The sequence below is a fragment of the Pristiophorus japonicus genome, chromosome 2 (assembly GCF_044704955.1).
Source record: "Pristiophorus japonicus isolate sPriJap1 chromosome 2, sPriJap1.hap1, whole genome shotgun sequence".
In the NCBI taxonomy this organism is placed as follows: Eukaryota; Metazoa; Chordata; class Chondrichthyes; family Pristiophoridae; genus Pristiophorus; species Pristiophorus japonicus.
In genome coordinates this window covers 72,200,964-72,209,347 of record NC_091978.1, presented here as the reverse complement: position 1 = coordinate 72,209,347, position 8,384 = coordinate 72,200,964, and positions in this window count along the sequence as shown.

Here is an 8,384-nt window from a genome sequence, read left to right as displayed (position 1 = left end):
ACTCCATGAGCGTCCAGCTGCTTATCGACCACCAGCAAATTATACTGGCACTGAATGCTCAATTTCTGGGCAGCATCCATGATGCTCACATCCTGCATAAGAGCACTGTATCTGACTTGTTTAACAATCAGCCACAAGGCCAATGCTGGGTGCTTGGTGACAAAGGATATGGCCTCGCCACCTGGCTGATGACGCCCCTGCGTGACACCCACATCGAAGCCGAAAGGCGATACAATGAGAGCCACAGAGCAACTCGCAATGCCGTGGAGAAAACCATTGGAGTGCTGAAGCAGCACTTTAGATGCCTGGACTACTCAGGAGTCGAGCTCCAATACCACCCTGAGCAGGTAGCTCAAATCGTGGTGGTGTGCTCCATGCTACAGAAACTTGGCTATCAGGAGGGAATAAGAATTGCCTGATGAGTTTGACAGTCCACCTCACCAGAGAGAAGAAGAGGAGGACGAGGAGGCGGACGCTGACATCAGCCCAGACAATCAGGCTGACGCTGAAGCCATGCCGCCGCCCCTCTGTTGACTGCATGAAAGGGCCCATGGTGGCATGATAGCTGCAAGAGCCTTACGTCAGGAGCTCATCAATGATTGCTTTGCCTGAAAGAACGTTGGTGTTATTTACAAGGCTGACATACTGCTGGGTGTGCAGGTCATACATCAATGATGGGCATCACCTTGGTGACAGTTAAAGTTTAAGTTGATTGATGTTAATTGTGATTATACCCTTTGATGTTAAGGAATCACCAGCTTGTAATGGTGCAGCTATCTGAGCCAATGTACTGCAAGGTTTTGTTAAATAAAATATATTTAAACCGAACATTAGTCTGAAATCATCAGTATTTCTGTACAAACCAATCCTTTCCCCCCACCCCGCTTCTCCTCCCCACCTCTACCCCTGCCCCTCCTGACTCCAAGCCGCCTGACCGAGGAACTCCTCAGGCGATGCTTCATTGGTGGGCGGTGAGGTGGGGTGACGGCCGAGACGCTGCTTGGACGGATACGGGAGAGGACGGTCCCGAGGTGGGAGCATGCTCCGAGCCATAAGCTAGATGTTGCTGCTGGCTCTCAGGTGTGGTTGGCAATTGGGGTGCGGCACCTTGGGATGCAATGCCGCGCTCCGGGACCACCGGGAGCCCTCTGCCACCAATGTTCCTGGCTGCCAACTCCAGGGCCTCCTCCATCCCTTCCATGTTATATGTTATTTGTTGGACAAAAACTCAGTGCCAACTATATTCTTGGTGCTTAGTAGGCTTTTTGCTGCTGGTGAATCGGCGTTGTTCCTCTTACAACAGCCAAACAAGCACACACCACAGCCACACACGCTTTCAGTCCCTCTCAGCTCCCTTTCTCTCTGTCTCCTCTTCTGCGCATGTCATGGTGACCCTTGACCTCCTGAATCACAGGAATTAAGCGTTGCCATGCCGTTGCTAAGGACAGCCACACTTTACGGCAGAAGGTCAGAAAAATTTAACGCTACCACCCATTTTATATTGCTCATGGTAACGCCCAAAAATGGAAACTAGGTGTTTTGAGAATGGGCGAGAAGCCGGCGATCTGAAAAGTCATTTTTACCGCCCACGCCGGAAATAACACCCATTCTTGGGCGATAAGCTCAAAAGTGGAGGTTTTAGCCCATTATGTACATGAAATGGATCAATGTATAAATATCAAGCCTTACAGCTGTTCCTCGGTTTTAAAATCATCATGCCTCTGCAGAGATAGAAAGAATGGAACTCTGTAAGCAAAAGACCTGCTTTTCTAATAGTTTGCTGAGAGACTTTTGAAGAAATTCAAGGGGAGAAACATTTTAAATTTTGAAAATTTAGCACCAGGAGCATAGGAATTTGAAATTCTTCTAAATTGGGCTTTAGTGCCCCAGGAAGGAGGAGGATCGGTAAATCAAGTGCTAATGACCTCAATGGGGGCTGCACGAGTGCTACCACCCGAGCGCTACCAAAGTTCAGATGACTTGCATTCAGCAATCATCCTTCAATCCTTCAATCCTTCACACTGGCTCATTCCAGCTCTTAAAAGGGAGGTTCTATCAAGCTACAGATGCTCATTTTCACCATTCTTCCAACTGAACTCGACCTGAGACCAACTGAAAGACCTCATGGCTATGGCAGCTTCTAATCCAGATCAACGGGCAAGAACTCGTCGGTTTAATAACGCCGCATTGGAGGCAATGGTGGGGGCAGTGGAACAAAGGAGGGAAGCACTCATCCCGGCAAATGTAAGGAAGCCATTAACTGAGGTCTTCAGGGCAATGTGAAGGGAAGTGGCAGAGGAGGTCTCGGCCAATAGTGTTGTCGAACGCAGCCTCACACAGTAAGAAGCTCAACGACCTCAGTAGGGTGGTCAAGGTGAGTACATGCTTCAACAATTCCTACATACCAGCATCTGAACATCTGTCCATTCACACTGCACAAACCACCACTCACCCACAAAATATTTGCAACTTTTCAAACTCACATCCTCATCTCACACCTATTCAACGACAGCAGGCATATCTCCCAGACACGTAGCTGGACTCTTACTCACACACAATCTTTTCCTTTGCAGGCCAAGAGCTGAGGTATGCAGGAGCAGCAGAGGACAGGTGGAGGTGAACCTCAGGTCTGGCAGCTCTCAGACCTGGAGGAGTGAGTGCTGAGGCTTATTGGGCCTAGGTGGTGGGCACCGTGACCATCCGTGATGTCGACCCTGCTGGTGGCAACAAAGGTAACTTTATCCCCTCTCTTTTTCTCATGCCACTTCTCCCTCACACCAGAAGTCTGTATCACTTTCCAGCTCCTGATACTGTCTGCATTCCCTGCTCCATTCCTGCCCCACTGACCTCACCTTAACACGAATCTTGTGCCTTTCTGCTTTCAGATAATCAGCCAGCAGATGACCAGCCTGTTCCTGAGCCCATCCATCAAAGTCACAAATAAGAGGAGGGGGACCCAAGCACTGCATCACTCACCTGCAGGCACCACCTCAGAAAATGGCACTACGTGTTCGCTAGAAGCAAGCTTAGTAGAGAGGTCTGCACTGGATGATGCACCGGGGACAAGTGGGCTGCAGCAAAGCCAAAGGGAAAAGGTAGCTTGGGTGTCAGCTCCCATGAAAGAGAGTTAATGTACGAGTTCTTCTGCACAGGACTCAGATGAGGACCTCGATGGGGAGACATTCACAATGAAGGTGATGGCCATGCACTCCGAGATGATAGTTGCAATGGAAAGGGTGCCCGAGAGACTCTCGGCAATGGCAATGAGTGTGGAGGAGTCTTCCTCCAACATTACACAGAGCTCTGCGCACGCCATGGAGCCCATCATTTCCAGTCTGCAAATGATGGTGGACTCCCAGATAGGCCATGGGGACTCAGACCTCATGATGCGTGTCATGGGTGATGTGGCAACTTCCATTGCAATACAGGCAGAAGCAATGTCTTAGGTGTAATGCAGAGAATGGTTGCTGGCATCAAAGCTCAGACTGCTCTCATGCAGTCCCAGTTGGATGCCATGCGAGCTCTCACTGCTGCCATTGTTGCTGGGTCCACCACAGTAAACCAGGGATCTTGCAGCAGGCCAACAATCTGTGCTCCAGCAGATTGGTGGGGATGCTGAGATCCTGCCCTGGGGCAGTGGGTCAGTGAAGCAAGAACCTGCTGTCCTCTTTCAGGATTACAGCATTCCTGATCCCACCACTGCCACTCCGCGATTGCACTTGTCGCTGCCTGTCACCCAGCCAGACCAGACTGCTGCTGCCCAGCCTGAGGTGGTGCAGTTTACAGCTGAGCCTTCCAGGCCAGAGCTGGTCGAGGGCATCCTGCAAGGCAATCTGTAGTCTCTCACTCTGACACTCAGTAGCCTTTCACCAGCCCTGCTGCAGCCACTGGGGAGACACTATGTAGGAGCAGTAGAGTAGGTAAAGGCAGTGTTAAGAAAGGGATGTAAGGTTTTGCACAAGGGCGAATAGTCAAATTAATTGTTGTGTATATATATATATATATATATGTGGTTATTGTTTTGTGATAAAATTTAATTGAAATGTTGCATATTTCGTGCTGTCTCTCATTTCAGTTTTGGGCTCTGCTATGGAATGGGAAATTGATGCAATGATGGGGACGTGCAGACCAACCGGGAATTTGGATGGAATTCGTTGGAACCGAATTCTGATGAGGCGCTCGCGGACCCTCCTTGCAGCAGGCCAATTGAGTACCTGCCTCCTCCATCGTTGCTGGTGCTCCTCCTGTTCCTCCTCATCCCCCTCCTCCTGAAGTGGTGGAGCAATGCCTGGTGGTAATGGCTGCGTCCTCATGATGGCCAAGTTGTGCAGCATGCAGCAGACGATGACGAAAAGGGACACCCACTCAGCCGAGTACTGGGGGGCTCCTCCCGAGCGATCAAGTACAGCGGAACCATTGCTTGAACACTCCGATAGTCTACTCAATGATGTTCCTGGTAGCAGCATTGCTCTAATTATATGAGTACTGGGCAAGAGTGTTGGGGTTGTGGAGGGGAGTCATGAGACAGATGCAGAGCGGATAGCCCTTGTCTCCAATCAGCCAGTTGTGAGCTTGAGGTAGTGGCTGGAAGAATGCTGGCACAGGATGAATGCATCATGGCTGTTGCCAGGATAATGGGCATCGATGGTGATGATTCGCTGTGTTTGGTCGCACGCCAATGGACCTTCAATGAGTGGTAACCGATGCAGTTACGGAATACCTTAGGATTGTTATACGGTGCTCACAAAGTGATGTGGCTGCAGTCAGTGGCTCCCTGCACCATGGCAAAGCCACATGCCAGTCATGCTGCTTCTGTCTAGTGATGAGGAAGGAAATGTTGACACTCGTCCTTCTGTAGAGAGCACCTGTGACCTCGCGGATGCAGGAATGGACAGCAAACTGGGAGATGTTGGAGATGTCTCCTGTTACACACTGGAAGAATCCGCTGGCATAGAAATTGAGCACAATGGTGACCTTGACTGCCACTGAGCGAGCCATCTTCACCCTGGTCTGAGGGAGATCTGGTTGCAAGAGGTGGCAGAGCTCTGTGACTACGTCCTTGCTGAAGCACAGCCTTCGAACACACTGTTCCTCAGTGAAATTGATGTCGGAGAACTGCTACCAGAATACCCTGGAAGGGTAAGGCCTCCTGTTGAGAGCCCTGTGGGGCCTCCTACCTCTGGCCACATTTTGCACTGTTTCTCTGTTTCTCTGTTGCCTCTGATGGGGATGCTGGAGCGTAGGTCCAGTGCCAACATAGCCCCCATGAAACGATATAAATGTTGGAGTTTCAAATCTGCCTTCAATGAAAGTCACGAATCTTTATGAACCAGCACACTCCTTCACCAGCAAGTTGCTCAAGTCAGTCAAAATGCCTGTCTGCCTATGTGAAACTAAGAAGGAAACATTATTGGCCGACGAAAAATTCACCGGATGCAGGCACCTTTAAATAGCGCTCCTCCAGCTGAGATCCGACTGAAACTCGACTTCTGAAGCTGCCATTGTCAGCGCCAGGCGCTAAACTAGGGGGCAGGGGGACCAATTTTTGTTCGGGGGTGATGACGTCAGCAATGCCGGGTGCAGCAGAGCAGGGCGTTAGCTGTTACTGCTGCCGCAAAACCCGAGCTGAAGTTTGTGGGAGGCGCTGTTCTCGCAAACCGGTCGCAAACCAATTTGCGGCCTGTAAGCGCTCCCGGGGGCGCTAACGGGAGGCGCAAAGTCCCCCAATTTCACCCCCCTAATCTCTTCTGAAATCTGTCAATCCAGTTTGTAGGAAAAAGGCTCCACTGCCATTACAAAACGATAGCATAGTGGTTATGTTATACGACAAGTAATCCAGACGCCTGGACTAATGATCTAGCGTTCAACTCCCACCACAAGAATTTTAAATTCAGTGAAATAATTAAATCTGGAATAAATAGCTAGTATCAGTAATGGTGATAATTAAACTACAAGATGGTCATAAAAACCCAACTGATTCACTAATGTCCTTTGGGAAGGAATTTTGCCAGCCTTACGTGATCTGGCCTATACATGACTCCAGACCCACAACAATATGGTTGACTCTTAACTACCCTCTGAAATGGCTGACCAAGCCAATCAGTTGTATCAAAAACCACAAGAAAAACTATAAGTCTGCAGCAGCAGAAGAAGATGGCTCAACATCACCACCACCTTCTCTAGGGCAATTAGGGATGGGTAATACATGTTGGCCTTGAATGAACAAAACAAAGCAGCGAGCATAGGTTGTAGAATCAGTGATTGAGGTTTTTCTGACCTGCTCAGGCATAATGAGGCTCTTCCAGCAACAGTGGGGCCTTACCACACATCCGATTCAGGGTAATTATATTGCATAGTCTTTCCACTTCTGTGTATTTTATCTGTATATTAAACTAGACAGTAGTTTGAGCTTGTACAGCGTAGTCTAGTGGTGTGGTATTTTCTCCTGTCAGGAAATCATGGTGGACATCCAACCTATTGTTCAGGAAGCAATGTTACCACGTTTGGGATTGTTATGACCTGGGCTATGACAATCTATTTCCAGCAGAGAATGAAGACACAAATTTCATTTCATAAGAGTTTCAGGCGTAGAAGTCCGATGATGCCCGGAATCTGGCGTGCAAGGGGCAGAGCAGCACTGCACTCACCTGTTGCAAGTAATTCAGGCAGCACGTGATATTTGTGTTGTTTGATCATTAACAACATGCAGGCATGCAGCCAGTGCTACCCACTCTACTTATTGGCTGCATGCCAGATATTGGATGTCTACGACATCACATAAAGGCAGCCAGCACCTCTTAAAGCAGAGGTGCATTCTGGCTGCAGACATCGGGAAACAGTTCTGCCTGAAGATATGAAGATATGCAAGTATGGAGAGGGCGCCACTGCTCTCTGATGCTGCCTTAGAGGCTGTGATGCAAGCAGTGGGAGAATGAGATGAATAGGAAATTTACAGTAGTTTTAAATAAATTTAAACAACTTCTTTTTCATTTTTAGATTTTTTAAAACATATAATGCTCATGTTCATTATAGGAGGAGGGGTATCCTCTTCCCACAGGGGGCAGCACGTCTGCATGTGCTTGTAAACCTGTTATATGTGAAGGAGTAGAATTCTTTCTGATTGATAAGGATGTCAGGCTGGTGATAGGGAGCATGCCAGGCAATTTGCGTCTAGTCTATGGCACCTTGCACCCGGCGGGCAAAACCTAGTCCCCTCTCATCTTGTTTCGCTCTGTCCTTAGGGAAGGATATATAGATATTCCTCGTAGTGTAAAGAGCCACGGTGATCTTCCTGATACATTTGTGTACTGAGAACTGTGAGATGTGGCAGATGTCAAATGTTTCGGTCTGAAAGGAGCTTGTGGCATAAAAGTTAAGGGCCACTGTGCGCTTGCAGCCACAGGCCATGTGTCCATGCCCTGGGTCGTGGCTCGGGTTGTTGTTCGTGTTGTGGCTATAGCAAGTGACATAGCTCGGTGACAGCCTCCTTAGTGAATTGAAGGCGCCTGAGACATTGCCTCTTCAGTAAAGCTAATGTAGGTGACGTACTCCCTGAAGGCCTTCTGTGGGTATGGCCTCCTGCGCAGTGCCACCCTCCTCCTCCCTCTTGTAGCAACTGCTCCTGCTCTCTGCTGACAATTCAAGACCAGCAATATAATTCTGTGTTTAGATAAAATCAACTTTCCAGAGTGATAAAGCAAAGCGAAAACTTCCTCAAGTTAACCAGCAAGCTGAAACGAGAATTCAGCAACTAACTGCATGATCCCTTTAAATATCGTTGATGGGGGGTCTATCCTGCCAATGTTGTGCTGTGCAAGTTCCGCACGTGGCCAGTGAATCACTGGGGCATTCAAAAATGATGAACAAGAAGCATAGGGCTCTAATTTGAATAAATTATATCCCCCTTTAAATGTTCCTGACATGCGCTCTCAATGCCAACGCAAACACCCTCGCCAATAAGGTGGACAGGCACATTTCCGGCCACAAGTGCGCGCTTCCTGCTTGACCTTAGTAGGTGGGTTCGTGCCTGAACAACAGCCAATGCAGAGCCAAATTTCAAGGCCTCAGGGTGTTTCTGGAGAACTGTGTTGGGAGTTGTTTGAACTGTAACAGATCTACTGCCGATTCACATATGGGGAATACCAAAGGTAAATACGCCTTTGCTGCGATCATAGAATCATAGAATGGTTACAGCACAGAAGGAGGCCATTCGGCCCGTCGAGCCCATGACGGCTCTCTGCAAGAGCACTTCAGCTAGTTCCACTCCCCTGCCCTTTCCCCATAGCCTTGCAAAATAGGATTGTAGTAATCCAATATTAAGAATTTTTTTATACAAAACATATGATATTAACAAATTGGTTGCAGGAAATGATTTCTGAACTCTC